This window comes from Lotus japonicus, chromosome 5 (assembly GCF_012489685.1).
Source record: "Lotus japonicus ecotype B-129 chromosome 5, LjGifu_v1.2".
NCBI lineage: Eukaryota > Viridiplantae > Streptophyta > Magnoliopsida > Fabales > Fabaceae > Lotus > Lotus japonicus.
The window spans coordinates 15,267,283-15,284,285 of NC_080045.1; the positions used below are offsets into that span (position 1 = coordinate 15,267,283).

The window sequence follows — 17,003 nt, forward strand, 5'->3', positions numbered from 1 at the left end:
TTGACTTGAGAGTGAGTGGGTGCAAGTGGAATAGACTTGATGCAATGCAAAACTTTGAAGCAAAAGGAAGAGCTAATGTGTGTGCAAGTGAGAAATGAGAAGTGGAAATGGGGTATGGAGAGAGTGAGGTGCGTTTTTTATGGGAGAATGGGAGTTAAGAGTGGGAAAATGAAAGGTTGGGGTTTTAAAACCCAAAATCTGGCAGAAACAACGTATAGGAGCGCTCGAGCGCTCATGGGGAACGCTCAGGCGCTCGTGCCAGATACAGAGGCAGTGCCTCTGCCTCTAATTGGCGCCTAGGCGCTCAACCCAGTTTTTTCACAAAAATTTTACTTTTTTTTTTTTTTTTTGAAATTAAACACCTAAAATACTACAAAATTAAAAGATAGAAAATAATAAAATAAAAAGAATGGGTTGTCTCCCATTTAGCCCTAGGTTATAGTCCTAAGTGGACTCTCCTTCCGATGGTGTTAGGAAGGAAATTCCTTTCCATTGATTAACTTACCACAAGTGCAAGGAAGAAACCTTGCACAAAACCTCTGGAGTAAATCCTCCCATGAGGCTATGTCCTCTTGCTCATCAAACCAAGCTCTAGCCTCCCTCGTCAAAGAATGAGGGAAGAGTTTAATCTTCACTTCATCACTTGAAACACCCTCAATCTTAGCAAGGGTGCTAGCTTGGGTAAACTTCACCATATGGGCATGCAAGTTCTCGTACTTGGACCCCCCATACTTGTTACCATTAACAAGCTTGATGAGAGCCGGATGGAACTCATCAATTTGGGCATTAACTTTGGGGATCTCTTCCAAAACCTTCGACCTGCTTCTAATCACATCACAAACAAAGTCATTGTCATGGTTAGTCTCAATCATAGGATTAAAAACAGAAAACCGTACCTTTTCCTTACCAACACGGAGAATGAGGTGACCCTTGTCAACATCAATCTTAGCTCTACCAGTAGCTAAGAAAGGTCGACCAAGAATGAGAGGAATCTTCTCATCCTCCTCCATATCAAGCACAACAAAGTCTACGGGGAACACATACTTGTCCACCCGCACCATTACATCCTCCACAATCCCATATGGAGTCTTAAGGGATCGATCCGCCATTTGTAAGGAGAGCATGGTTGGGGTAACTTCTCCTAGGTTAAGCCTCTCAAACATGGTGAGCGGCATCAAATTGATACTCGCTCCAAGATCACACAAGGCTTCCACATCCGCCATGCCTTCAATTTCCACCGGAATAGTGAAACTTCCGGGGTCCCTTCTTTTCTTTGGCATCTTCTGCTGCAAAATGGCACTACATTCCTCCGTCATCAACACCGTCTCATCCACTCCCTTCAACCTTCTTCTCTTATGCAGAATATCCTTCATAAACTTAGCATATATAGGCATTTGTTCCAAAGCATCGGCAAAAGGAATACTAATGTGGAGCTTTTTGAAAACATCAACAAATTTTGAAAACTTTTTATCTAAGCTCTTCTTAGCCAATGCTTTAGGGAACGGAACCTTGCTAGTTTCAGGAGTAAGATCAACTTCCTCTCTCACCTTAATAGGTACAACTACTTCTCCTTCCACTCTCTCCTCTCTCTTTTCTCCCTCTGTTTTTTTCTTCAATTCATTCATCACTCTCCCACTTCTAGTGGCTACAACAGAGGCATTTTCTTGCTTAGGATTGGGGATAGTGTCGGAAGGAAATTTACCTTGAGGTCTCTTGGCTATTTGCTTGGCCAGCTGACCAAATTGATTCTCAAGATTCTTGATAGTCGCCTCTTGATTCTTGTAATTATTCTCCGTCCGGTTGATGAAAGTTTCCACCAACTCTTCTAAGCTCTTCTTGGAACCACCACCTTCACCTTCTCCTCGCTCTTGAGGTTGTCTTGAGCTTTGGCCTTGAAATCCTTGGCTAGGAAATTGTCTTTGAAAACCACTTCCTTGCCCATTATTACCTTGCCTCCAAGAAAAATTAGGGTGATTCCTCCATCCTGGATTGTAAGTATTTGAAAATGGGTCATTCCGAGCTTGACCCATAGCCTTCACTTCCTCCTCCGGTCTAGTCTCTGTGCATTCTTCGCTGTCATGTGGCCCTCCACAAGTCACACACTCCAATTTGGCAACTCGACCACCAATATTGGTAGTCTTCATTTGATTTTGAATCTCATTCATTTGCTTGGAAAGTTGCTTGTTGGAGGCCATAAGTTGATCATAAGCTTCAACCTCAAGGACTCCTCTTCGGGCTTGGCGATCATTACTAGAGTTCATGGCTCTTATAGCCATCTTTTCAATCAACTCATACCCCACTTGTGGAAGTAAGGCATCGAACTCTCCACTTGAAGCCGCATCCAAGCCAAACCTCGAAGAATATTGGAGACCATCATAGAACTTTGCTACTTGCTCAGCTTGAGTAAGGTTATGTTGATGACACCTTCTCAAGAGCTTCTTGAACCTCTCCCAAGCTTCATAGAGATTCTCATCGGTGGATTGAGCAAAAGTCATGATGTCATTCTTGAGCTTCCTCAAGAGGGCTCTTGGAACAAACCTTGTGGTGAACTTCTCAGCCAAGTCTTCCCAAGATGTAATGGTACCTTGGGGCTGTGAATTCAACCACTCTTCAGCAGTATCCCTCAATGAAAAAGGGAATAAACTCAAGCGGATGGTGTCCGCTGAAACATTATGAACTCTGTAGGTGTTGCAATTGCGGATAAACCGCTCCATGTGTGCATGAGGATCTTCAAGAGCACCTCCACCATACTGATTTTGGCTCACCAAGTTGATGAATGTCGGCCTCAGCTCAAAGTTTTCCGTGCCATCGGGGGAAACTATGCTGCCCGGATAATCGTAGCTCATGGCAGCCGAGGTGAGGTCTCTGAGAGAACGATTGACATTCTCCAATTCTTGCTCTTGAAGTCTTTGAGCAAGAGCCTCATTCACTCTTTCTTCAATGTGGGCTTGCATCTCCTCCTCCGTCATATGGGCAGCCATGGCGGCTAATGTAAGACCTGAATTTTCAGAACAAGCTAGTTTCCGACTCACGCGTAGGATCAGTGTAAGCGTGACAGGAGTTTGATATTTGAGGAAGATTAATGAAGAAGAAAGTTCAGGAATTGCTTGAGGAATGTTGCGTAGTTGTTTTCGGAGTTAGTGCGAGTCGTCTGCACACTTGCCTTAGGGCGAGCGTGTCCAGAATAGGCTATTTGGCTCTTAAAGTAACGTTTTGAGTGAGATTTCGAACTCTCGGAAAATTTAAAGATTCTCTTTATTTTTCCATCGACCAGCGTTTCATTTCGGAACTCTGGACTGTACGCACGATAGGTTTCACTTTCCGGAAGCTCGACGACTCTAATTTCTTTGCTTCGAAACCCTATTTTCGAGCAATGGATGAAGACTTTTTCTATTCGGGACTTCTAACGAAGATTCCGTCCGTGTAGCCAGACTTGTTTCGACGTTTCCAATCTTTCTTCAGTAGGAAGTTTTGTCGTTTGAGCATCACAGCAAAAAGTAGTTTTTCGGGGCAGATTAACCGACACCGCTTTTGAGTTTTTCGATATCGTTTTTCCCAAATCCTAGATATTTGTTTTGAGTTCTGGAATTCTGACGCCAGAATCTCTCTTAGAATTCCACGGTGATCGTGCTGCAAAAATCGGAATCGCGAAATTTTCATTTTCCCGCGATTTCACCCGCCTATAAATAGCGCGAAAAAGCAAAATCCTCTCATTTCTTTCCTCAAAGGGCCGCGAGTTTGGAGAGCAAGGGAGAAGAGGAATTTTCGCGAAACCTTGACCAATCTTCGTGCAGTTCGTCCCTACTTCTAGGTATCGAGGTAACTATCATGAATCCTGCCTCTGATTTCTGTTTCTGCTGAGTTTCTGAAGTCGTTTCTGTGCTCTAAGTTTTGAGCTTTTTCTAAAATTGTCCGATTTCTCTGATTTCTCGCTTGGGTTATGTTCCTTATGTTCCCCTGAGTCTAAAACCTCTGTCAGTAAACTCTGATTGCGATTCATTTGTCCAGGATCTGAAAAATTGACTCAAAACTCTTTTTGTCTCACATTTCGAAACTTTATTGTCGTAAAGCTATAATCTGACTTCGTGCCTTTAGGATTTGTTGTCACGGATGTCATGAGGATCAATACTGTCAAATCTGTTTTCAGAACCGATAACTTTGAAGTTTTGAGCCTTTATTTTGGACCAAAATGCCCCTGCGTAGTCGTATTTCGACCCGATTGTCTGAAAATTGTTCCGACAGTTTCTTTGCCTTAGTTTTATCCTAAAACTACCTTGTGAATTGATTTGATCAAAGAAAAAGAGCCGAAGCCCTTTTTCCTTTGAGGCCGTGGACTATTTCCTTTAGGGGGGAGTTTTTCGGTTTCGAAAACTTGTCTTTTCGTACCTGATTGTCCTATTCTGAAGCTTTAATGCTTTGTCTATCGTTTATGTATTGCTTTGCGATCGAACTAATCGATTTTGTGTGGATTCTGCTTTGTTTTTCCTCCGAGGTTCAGTTGAAGGAACTTTGGAAGTTTCAAGGCATTCCTGTGAAGGAGATTTGATTTGCGAAGCTGGATCAGCTCGAGGTTAGGGCAACTTACATATATATTAGCTATGATTTCATGATAGGCGTCGATCAATTCGACTTATGCTTTACTTTGATGTTGATTATGTTGATGAACTGATGTTGTGATGTTGTGCTTTGTTGGATTGTGCGTTTTGACGCGACTTCGGAGTGGAGATTCATTGATCTGGTGATCTTTGATGTTTCGGGTTGGATGAGCAACCCTAGGCAAGTTCAAACGAGGGGTTTGAGACTTAGCCATTTGTTGGGATTCGTTGGTTTACTTAGACTTTCCCCGGGAAACTTCTTTTGGGTGGTTGGTTTTCGGAAAACCTAGAATGAATAGAATTTTGTAAACTAAAGACTTGGGAAACCTAGATTTTGAGAAATAAACTCATAACCTGACTAATCTGAATTGAAATCATTTTTATTAATGTTTAAGTATAGGAAAACTGAAAGGGAAAATATTTACGAAAGACGGGGAAAAGTCGACCTTTGTTGTGAGTTATTGGAATTGGGGAAAGCCACTAAGGTGAGCTATGGTGATGATTGAAAGTCACCGAGTACTTTACGTACTCTTGTTGATGGGGTTGTGTTGTATTGACCGACATTAATCCCTTGGGTTCTCTTGTTGTTGGAGCGGTGTTGTATTGACCGACACTTACTCCGAGTTGTGTTGTATTGACCGACACTAACTCATGGGTTTGTTGAGATTGGGTTGTGAGCTAGACACTTTCGTGGTAAGGACGATTCGTTGTTTGGCTAACCACGTTGCATTCAATCGGGTGAATAACGGGAATGGTTCACCTGTGCATATCATGGTGAATAACGGGAATGGTTCACCTTGCATTAATGATGAATAACGGGAATGGTTCATCATTCGGTGAATAACGGGAATGGTTCACCAAGGATGAATAACGGGAATGGTTCATCCAGGATGGATAACGGGAATGGTCCATCCATAGTGAAAATGCTTCACTTGTGGCGAACGGGAACGCGTCACAAATCCGGATTCATATTGTGCATTTCACGCATACATTCATGCTGACTGAGACTATGTGCTGTTTGTTTATTGAAGCAATGTTAGAGCCATAACATGCTAGGATTACTTATATGCTTATATAACAACTTATATATATACCCTGTCACATGTTGAGTGTATATGTACTTATTGCTGTGAGTTGACCCTAGCGCCTTGGCTTTGTTTGTATGTTTGTGTTTGGGCGGTCGGCCTGCTGCCAGATGTCGATGGTCGACTGGTTCTCGACGGTCTCTCCCTCGGGGGGGATCAGATATGAGCTGCTGGATCGGGATGCCCCCACCGCTTGGGTGATCGATGTAGCTGGTCACCGAGCGACGTATCGGGGAAGGGTCATGGAGGACCGGACTGACGAGCGTGGACGTCTGACGAAAGGAGTTCTATGGCGCATAGAGTTGAGCTTCAACTTGCCGACTTCAGATCGTTGTGGGTTTGGCACTGGGAGGTTAGGTTTGGGCAGGCGTCATGTTTTGTGTAGAGCTCTGATTCGTTTTGCTTTTGGGATCGGGTAGGTTTCCGACGCATGACTTTTCGTGTGGTTCTCTTACTGAGGGATCACAGTGAGTCAGTTGGACCATAGGGGTCTTTGCTTAGGCCATATTGAGGCCGACTTTCTCCTAGTGGTTTGTAATTATAATTTTCTCACTTACACTTCTGGGTCTGTATATATTTGCCTACGGGCACACTGCTTTGGAGTCACTGCGAGTGCGCGTGACATGGAGTGCAGCTGAGGCTGTACATGTATATATGTTGTATATCGGTTAGTTTAGTTGTTGGGTGTTGTCTCTACTTCTTTATCGCTTTGATTTAAAGGAAAGAAACAAAAGGAAAAAAAATTACCTGTTTTCCGCGTAAAGATTATTTTTGGTTACTAAAGTGACACTTGGAAATCGGGGTGTTACAGCTAACTCAGCAGCTCTTTGTTGAGCTCGTCGACGATGGAGGGTGCGTTCTGGCTCCGGATCAAACAGCAGTGGATCCGTGCCAAGACTACCGTGCATAAACTGAAATCACAAAACAGAGAAAAGGTTAGTAACACCTATTCAATGCAATGCTTAGTAACACAAACAAACAAACTTTTTAACTTAAATCGAAAACCACAAACAATCCCCGGCAACGGCGCCAAAAACTTGTTGGTCAATTCGCAAGTGTACGAATACCTCCGGGTTTTAAAATATCGAACCACAGGGATTGTGAGTGAGAATTGTTGATTTAAGCCTAAAGTTTGCAAGTTCTTAAAACAGTAAAATTCAGAAATTGATTTTGGTTGATTGTGACGAAAGATTTGCAAAAGAGCAATGTTGAAAATGATGTAAATAACAAATGATGGAAAATTGCCTTGGGTTGCTGATCATCTAATCCATTTTAGTCCACCTATCCTATGCATGTGAAACCTTGATTTAACTCTTGTTGTTATAGCCTATGTACTTACTAGTTGATTCCTCACAAAAGTAATTCTCTCAAATTGAAAGTTAAGCCCAATTCCTTGTGTACTTAAACATTCATAAGAGGTATAATATCATGTATAATCAGGCCAACAAAACCCTACCCTCACTCTATGCCTAGAAGCAAGTATAGAAGGATCTATTCCAATTCATGTCCCTAAATCATAACAAATTTCCATTTTATTATAATCTAGCCTATAGCAAAGGTGCACCAAAGCTAAACATGCAATAAAGAATTGAAATACAAGATTGAATCAAGACTCATGCATAGAGATAAGATTTACAAACTAAAATTTCATAGAATCACTTAACCCAAAGCAAAAAGTAAACTAGCCACTCATGGCTAGTGAATTCATAAAGGGAATGTAAAGAAAACCTGAGAAGAAATACAAGTTGGAAGCCTCCCTTGGCCCCAAAGTTCTCCTCAGCTCTCAAACTTGATCAAAAATGAGTAAAATGTCCAAATGTATCAAAGAAATTGGCCTAAGCCTTATTTATAGGCAAAATGAACGAAACTGGGTGCTCAGGCGCCAATTCAGAGCGCCTGAGCGCCAATTGCATGTTGAGAAAACATACCTCTGACCCTATTGGCGCCTAGGCGCCCATTCCCAGCGCCTAGGCGCTTAAGCTCGCCTGAAAAGGACTTTTTGGCTTCTGAAACTCCTCTTTTCAATCCTCTTTAAGTTCTTCATCAATTCCATGCTTCTTGGCCTTCTTTCTCCTTCAGTTTCTGCTCTCCAAACCTAACCAACAAGTCAAGGAAGATTCTAGAAGCTCCAAGAGCTCATTAGCACAAGAGGTCCTTCATAAAACACAACAAAACCATGCAAGTCCTAAAATTTACTTGAAATGCAAGAAAACTACCTATAAAACTACTAAATTACCAAAACAAAATAAAGACTAAAGAAAAGAATAAAAATGCATGAGAATGCATGAAACACTACATGAGACTCAACAAAAAGACTCAAAACAAACAAAGAAATGACCCTAAAAACACTACTAAAACAGGGTCATCAACTATCCATTTAGGAAAGCACTCTTTACATCCATCTGATAGAGTCTGAACTTCAAAAGAAGAGCAACACCTAGCAAGAGTCTTATAGATTCCTGTCTAGCTATTGGAGCAAAGGTCTCATCAAAATCAACTCCCTCTATCTGAGTATATCCTTGTGCAACAAGCCTTGCTTTGTTCCTTGTAACTCTTCCAGTTTCATCTGACTTGTTCTTGAAGATCCATTTGGTGCCAATGATGTTTACTTCTTCAGGTCTAGGCACTAAATCTCATACTTCATTTCTCCTGAACTGCTCTAGTTCTTCTTGCATATAATTTATCCAGTATTCATCAGTGAGAGCTTCGTTGACATTCTTGGGTTCTATCTTGGAGATGAAACAACCATGAGCAATAAGATTTCTGGATCTGGTGGTCACCCCTTCTTGAAGATTACCAATGATGTTCTCTTGATGATGATTCTTCTGAATCCTGATTGATGGAGCCTTGTTTGATGTGGTCACTTTGTCTTCCTGTTCATCTGCACTTGTCTCAGAACCATTGTCGAGGATAGTTGCTGGAGCATCATCTGCACCATCATCATCTTCATTCATATTAGTCTCTTCCCTCTTACTTGGTTCATCATCCACAGTCACATTTACAGATTCCATCATGGTTTTTGTGCGTGAATTAAAAACCCTATAAGCTTTGTTGTTCATTGAGTACCCCATGAAAATCCCTTCATCTCTCCTTGGATCAAGCTTTCTCCTAGGGTCACGATCTGCAAGAATGTAGCATATACTTCCAAATATGTGAAAGTATTTAACAGTGGGCTTCCTACCTTTCCATAGTTCATACTGAGTGGCAGATGTCTGTGCTCTAATGGTGAGCCTATTATGTATGTAACATGCAATACTCATAGCTTCAGCCCAGAACTTGTTTGGAATCTTCTTAGCATGTAACATTACTCTTGCTGATTCCTGGAGAGTTATATTCTTTCTTTCAACAATTCCATATGCTGAGGTGTGATGGGGCAGAAAACTCATGACTTATTCCTTCTGATCCACAGAACTCCAAGAATTTTGAATTCTCAAACTCTCTTCCATGATCACTTCTGATTCTCACAATCACACTATTCTTCTCATTCTGAAGTCTCAAGCATAGATTTTTTAATATGTCAAAAGTATCTGATTTTTCTCTCATGAATTCAACCCATGTATACCTGGAAAAATCATCAACACAGACAAACACATACATTTTTCCTCCCAAGCTTTCAACCTGCATGGGACCCATAAGATCCATGTGAAACAATTCAAGAACCTTTGTCGTGGTCTGATGTTGGAGCACCTTGTGTGACACCTTGGTTTGTTTTCCAATCTGACATTATCCACAAAGCTTTCCTTCTCCCAAACTCAGTTTAGGCAGACCTCTTATTGCTTCATCAGCAATAACCTTTTGCATGCTCCTGTAGTTGAGATGTCCTAGTCTTTGATGCCATACATTAACTTCATCTTCCTTGGTTATCAAACATCTAGAAACTTGAGCTCTTTCCTCAGATGTCCAAATGTAGCAATTGTCTTTTGATCTGACTCCTATCATCACAATTCTGTCATCATCAGTAGTCACAACACATTCTATTTTATTGAACTTCACATCAAGCCCTTGGTCACAAAGTTGGCTTATACAGATCAAATTTACAGTTAGACCATTGACTAGTAACATATTATATATTCAGATTAGGAGATTCTGTGCTCACAAGCTTTCCTACTCCCTTGATCTTCCCTTTAGCTCCATCTCCAAAAGTGACATAGTTGCTAGAGTGACTTCTGATGTCTTGCGAGAAGCTCTTATTTCCTGTCATATGCTATGAGCAACCACTATCAATATACCAATCTTCCTTTGATGATGCTCTGAATGATGTGTAGGCTACCTGGCATCTAACTTCACCCTTTGGCTTCCATTGCTTCCTCACCTGAACAGGTTTTGAAGGCTTGATATTATTGTGCATCTGAGGATAGCCATATAACTTGAAACAGTAGGGCTTTATATGACCATTCCTACCACAGTAGTGACACTTCCAAGGTGTAGTTTTGCCAAACTTAAGCTGGGGGTTCACATGCTGGGGCACATGTCGGGGCAATGGATCTGAAAACTGATAATTCCTGGGCTTCTAGAATTCAGATTGTTTTGTAGCAACAACAATTTTCTTTGGTCCTTTCTAATCTTCTTTGTTTGTTGTCCTATAGTCAAAATCAATTCCCTTCAAGCTTCCTCCTTGCTTGCTAGTTTCTTTCAGAATTTCATCAAGCATGTCAGAACCACTGTTCAGCATCCTAAGAGATTTGTGAGTAGCTTCAAGCTTTCTTGTCAGATTTGCCACTTCCACTTGAAGTCCTGCATTAATCAACATCAGGTTAGCCTTTTCCATAGTGTCAGTATTATTAAACTTACTTTGCCATTCATCCAGGTCTTCTTTCAGCTTTGTACTGAGCTCTTTCAGCCTTTCATTCTGAGAAACAGGTTGTTCTATCTCACTTTGCTTTTCTCTCACAAGTTTACATGCTTCTTCCCACTTGTTATGCAGCGGCTTGTAAGTCTCAGCCAGTTCCTCATCTGAGATGTCATCATCACTTGTCTCAGACTCATAAACGGTTCTAGAGAAGGAATTGACTTTGTTTGCAGATATCTCATCCTCATCTTCAGTGTCTTCATCTGACCAAGTTACCATCATACTTTTCTTTTGCTTCTTCAGATAGGTAGCACATTCAGTCCTGATGTGTCCATATCCTTCACATTCATGACACTGCACTCCTTTATTCTGACCATATCTTTCTTCTTCCTTGGTCCTCCTCAGTGAATTAGAAAACTTGGGTTTGTTGTTGAACTTCATATCCTGGACATTAGGCCTGATTCTTTTGTCAATCTTCCTTAATGCTCTATTGAATTTTTTTGCAAGCATAGCCAGAGCCTCAGAAAGGTTTTCACCCCCACAGTCTTCATCATCACCTTCATCAGTGTTAGAAACAAAAGCAATACTCTTATTCTTATTTTCAGACTTCCCACTCAGTTTCAACTCAAATGTCTCCAAAGAGCCAATAAGTTCATCAACCTTCATGTTCTCAATGTCTTGAGCCTCCTCAATTGCAGTAACTTTCGTAGCAAATTTCTGGGGAAGAGATCTCAAGATCTTCCTTACAAGCTTCTCATCTGACATAGGTTCTCCTGTAACGCCCCGATTTCTCGAGTGTTACACAGTAACTAATTAACCAATTTTCATAAAGAGTTTTTGTCGATTCACTTATTAATCTTGAATTAATGATAAAAGTTCAATTTTACAAAATTCTCGAAACTTAACCATTTCAAACTTGCGGAAATAATCATCAACGTAAACCTCAAACTTTATTAATCATTGAAAAGAGTATGAAATTAATATCCGGAAGAAAACTTCAAAGTAAATTACATCAAGTTAAACTATCTCAACTAAAATAAAGTAATGGTTCAATACTTCCAAAACTCGGTACTCTCAACCCAAAAGAAAAATGGATGTCTCACAACCCAACCATATCCTTGGCCCCTTCCTCTTTATCTTCTTCCTCTTCATCAGAAGTGTAGTCGTCATCCGGTAGTGGCTCGTCACGTAGCATCAACTCCCAAGAATGAGTCGTCGCCATTATCTTCACGACCATCTACCCCCCCCCCCCCCCCAAATAAACACATAGCAAACAAGCAGGGTCAGGTCCAACAAAAAGAATGATAATGACAAAATCAACAACAACATAATATAAGTACATTATATGTCTTTTATGGGAAAGAGTCAGTTACTAACGGAATCTCACATCACACAACCCACCAATCCTGCCTTGGCCAATCACTTACATCCGCAGATGTACAATCACGTGAAGCTGCAATACTTCACAAAAATCTCATGGTGACCGCAGTCAACCAATCACGTGGAGCCGCAATGATCCACAAAATCTCTAGGTGACCGCAGTCAACCTTTTCACGTGGAGACCAACAGTCAATCCACAATTCTCCCTCGCGTGCAAGCCCATCGTTCTCATGGACTATAGTCTACACTAGACCTATGCCCATATTATTCACATTTACTTGCAAGCGAGTTAATTACACGTTTCTCTTTGTTTAAGTCTCTAAAGTCAACCTAGAGTCTTACATCAATATCACATAAATACAACAATTAAACGATCACAGACACATCGGGAATTACAGCTAGATGAGCGACCCTTTGAACAATTTCCAATAATATCACAATTCACGTAAGGCATAGCATAAACTTACACTTACGCATGGCACATCATGGCATAAATTATCAAATAAGGTAACATAAGGCTTATGCATGGAAAACAACACATTTTCGCAACTTAGCTTTTTGGACAGCAGAAACAACGTTCATTGAAACTGGTCTACAGAATGCGTCCTCCAACAAAAAATCATGTATAATATCTTTCTGGAAAGCTATTTTAAAGATCTACAACTCTCTAGTTAAAATCATTTTCATTTGAGCCCCAGAATTAGGTGATATTACTCCTTAAAGTTTCTGTCCGACACAGGGAAAAACAGCAGGTATGACAGTTACCCAAAACGACCTACAACACACAATACTAGACCACAATTTATGATCTTTATATGCATGGAAAGCTATTTCGAAGATCTACAATTTGTATGTTAAAAATTTCTTTATTTGGCGACCAGAAACAAGTGAAAATAGGACCTGAAGTTTACTGTCCAGCACAGAAATCTGACAGAGAATGCATTTGCCATCAATTTCGTTTTAGCCATTCTATTCTAAGGGTTCTAAGTCATCTACCAGCATCAAATATAGTAACATGTTCACAATGTAACCCAATATCACATGGAAAAAGTCCAGCACACATCGCATATTCAAAACCTCAAGCACATCAATCAAGTTCATACATAAAATCATGTCAAAGCATGGCAATATGGCCTAGACATGCTACCCAACTCCTAGGACCAGCCCTTACCTTGGCTAACTTGGTGAAAAGGAAAAGGTTTTGGTGAAGAAAAGGTCCAAGAACGCTGCTGTCCACGTCCCCTCACTCTCCCTCGCAGCTCTCTCTCTCTCTCTCGCAAGGTTCTCCCTCTCGCGCGTGCGTCACTGGCGGTGGTGGCGGCTTGATCGGCGGCGTCTCTCTCTTGCTCTCTCTCAGATTTTCACGTGGAGCTGTATGGTTTCTGTTCTTGTTCAGAATGAGGGGAAAATAAGGGTTTTCCCCCCCTTATTTCTCATGCAACCCGCGGCCTCACACACATGTGGGCTAGGGTTTCATTTTTTTTTCTTCTTTTCACTTAAGCCTGCAACCACCCTTGACCCATTAGTAATCACCACTTAACCAGGTCCAAATTACAGATAGGCCCCACTCTTTATAATTAAAACCCAATTAAACTCGGAATTAAAAAGAAAATACAACACTTAATCCGCTGGCACATTACAGCCCGACCCTTGCTCAGTAAAATTCGAATATCTCAAGCTACAGAGGTCGGAATGACCTGATTCCACTTCGAGGATATTCTACACTTAAAGGGATACAACTCTCATGAAGGACGTTTTCCCAAATAAGGTCGTTAAGACCCTCTAAAAATTCACACAAGTTGACAGTTGTAATCTGTCAAAACTCAAACTTAGGCAAAAGTCTTATTTTATTCAATCTATCACTTAAGCATTACATAAGTAAGTCTAGGGTCTTACATCTCCTAAAGCAAATGAAGCATTAGACAAGTCACGGACACGCATGTGAAATTCTAAGATAGTCTCTTCTTCAGTCATCATCAAATTTTCAAATTGAGTAGTAAGCATCTGAAGTCTTGACATCCTCACTCTAGTAGTTCCTTCATGTGCAGTCTTCAGAATTTCCCAAACATCCTTAGCCACAGTACACGTGTTGATAAGCCTAAGCATATTCTTGTCAACTCCATTAAAGATAGCATTTAGAGCCTTTGAGTTTTCAAGAGCAGCTTCATCTTCAATACTGGTCCATTCTTCCTCAGGTTTCTCCACAACAATGGTAGAAGTGCCTTCAACCTGTGGCTTAGTGGGGTGCTTCCAACCCTTGACAATAGTCAGAGAAGCGGAGCACTGGGGTGCGTCGCAGACGGTGGTGGGCAACGGCTGGAGGATCTGTGGTTGTGTTGTGATGTTGAAGTTGTTCAACATAGCCATTATTGTAAGATCAAGTTTTGATCTAGTAGTACAACTCTATGTTTTGATGATTACAAGTTAACCTTTTGAGTGTGAACAATTATGGTACTCTAACGTGTTTTTTCTGAGTGTGCTATTTACAGGCTCTGACCTTGATTCAGTCTCACACAAATCAGAAGCACTGTTCATAAAGAGTGACCCAAGCAACGCTTTCGCAACATCTATGTTCACTCTGAACAGTAGAAATGCTTCAGAAGATCTGAAGTTATACAAGCTCTGATATGGACTCAGTCACTAGAAGTTCTGAAGATCCAGAAGTTCTGACAACCAAGAGACTCTGAAGGTTCAGATGTTCTGATGGTGTAGAAGACTCTGAAGATCCAAAAGCTGAACAGTGGAAACTCTGATGTCCAGAAGCAAGAAACTCTGAAGACCATGTACTTCCCTCTGAGTTCAGAATCATAAGATACAATGGTCAGAGGATCTGTGCTTTCCCTCTGACTCTGATCAACCGGCTTCACAAGTTCCAACATGAAGCATTCCCCTGATCATAAGTCTCCTAGGTTTAAAGGTCAAGTCGCTATCCAAGTACAAAAGCATATGTACTATCCTGACGACCTACCTAACGTTCTCAGCCACAGCAGAAGCTGGAATTTCCAAAACTGCCCTCCAACGGTAGCATTTCCATGCAGCGTTCAAACCCTAATCCTTGGAGTATAAATAGAGGCTGAAGATTGAAAGATGCGGTTGGAAGAATTACACACGCGCAAGCTATATTCAAAAACCTTCAAGCATTCCTTCATCTGAATTCATTGTGTTTACTATTAGCTTTTCAGAAGCAAATCTCTTGTAAACATTCTTTGTTAAACAGTTTGTTTAGTTACCTTTAGGAGATCAAGGTTGATCGGATCCTAGAGAAGACTAAGAGAGTGAATCTTAGTGTGAGCTAAGTCAGTGTAATTGTTAGTCACTTGTAGGTTTCAAGTGCAGTTGTAACACTTTACCTGATTAGTGGATTGCCTTCATTCTAAGAAGGAAGAAATCACCTTGACGGGTGGACTGGATTAGCTTGAGGGATTTATCAAGTGAACCAGGATAAAAATCCTTGTGTGCTTTTCTATCTCTTATCTTTAGCACTTAAGTCTCGAAAGATTTGTTGAAATCTTTAAGGTGGAAGTTTTTATTTGAAAACGTTATTCAAACCCCCCTTCTACCGTTTTTCATACCTTCAATTGGTATCAGAGCGCAAGTTCTGATTACCACACCTAACAGTGTTCAGTGATCCGGGCCGGTGTGAAAAACAATGGCTACCACCAGTGAAACTCAAAGAGATGGTTACAATGCAAAGCCTCCCATGTTCGACGGTCAAAGATTCGAATATTGGAAAGATAGACTTGAAAGTTTCTTTCTGGGTTTTGATGCAGATCTCTAGGATATTATTGTGGATGGCTATGAGCGTCCAACTGATGAAGAAGGCAAGAAGATCCCAAGGTCAGAGATGACTGCAGATCAAAAGAAGCTTTACTCATAACATCACAAAGCTAGAGCAATTCTTCTAAGTGCTATTTCCTATGAAGAGTACCAGAAGATTACAGATCGTGAGTATGCAAAAGGCATTTTTGAATCCCTGAAGATGTCTCATGAAGGAAACAAGAAAGTCAAAGAATCAAGGCATTGTCCTTGATCCAAAAGTATGAATCCTTCGTCATGGAGCCAAACGAGTCCATTGAAGAAATGTTTTCCAGATTTCAGTTGCTTGTAGCTGGAATACGACCTCTCAATAAGAGCTACACAACTAAAGATCATGTCATAAGGGTCATCAGATGTCTTCCTGAAAGCTGGATGCCCTTGGTGACTTCAATAGAGCTCACAAGAGATGTTGAGCGTATGAGTTTAGAAGAACTCATCAGCATACTGAAGTGCCATGAGCTGAAGCGCTCAGAGATGCAAGATCTGAGGAAGAAGTCAATAGCCTTAAAGTCCAAATCTGAGAAGGCTAAAGCAGAGAAGTCAAAAGCTCTTCAAGCTGAAGAAGAAGAATCTGAAGAAGCATTAGAAGATTCTGATGAAGATGAGCTGACTCTGATCTCTAAAAGACTCAACCGAATCTGGAAGCACAGGCAGAGCAAGTACATAGGCTCTAGAAAGGCCAAAGGAAAGTCTGAATCCTCAGGTCAGAAGAAGTCCTCACTTAAGGAAGTCACATGCTTTGAGTGCAAAGAATCTGGGCACTACAAAAGTGACTGTCCAAAATTGTAGAAGGACAAGAAGCCAAAGAAGCACTTCAAGACCAAGAAAAGTCTGATGGTGACTTTTGATGAATCAGAGTCAGAGGATGTTGACTCTGATGGTGAAGTCCAAGGACTCATGGCTATTGTCAAAGACAAAGGAGCAGAGTCAAAGGAAGCTGTTGACACTGACTCAGAATCAGAAGGAGATCCTAATTCAGACGATGAAAATGAGGTATTCGCTTCTTTCTCTACCTCTGAACTGAAACATGCTTTGTCTGATATTATGGATAAGTATAACTCTTTATTGTCTAAGCACAAGAAGCCGAAAAAGAACTTATCTGCTGTTTCTAAAACTCCTTCTGAACATGAGAAAATCATATCTGATTTGAAAAATGATAACCATGCTTTAGTAAACTCTAACTCTGTGCTTAAGAATCAAATTGCTAAGTTAGAAGAAATTATTGCCTGCGATGCCTCTGATAGTAAGCATGAATCTAAGTATGAAAAATCTTTTCAAAGATTCCTGGCTAAAAGCGTAGATAGAAGCTTGATGGCTTCATTGATCTATGACGTGAGC

General features: G+C 40.9%; 1 non-coding gene across 1 annotated transcript; it reads left to right on the top strand.

Annotated features, from left to right (window-relative positions):
- Window positions 1-2,406: 2,406 nt before the first annotated feature.
- Window positions 2,407-2,513, top strand: LOC130721632 (small nucleolar RNA R71). The gene has a single exon (XR_009013557.1). It is a non-coding gene; the product is annotated as a small nucleolar RNA R71 (small nucleolar RNA).
- Window positions 2,514-17,003: the final 14,490 nt, after the last annotated feature.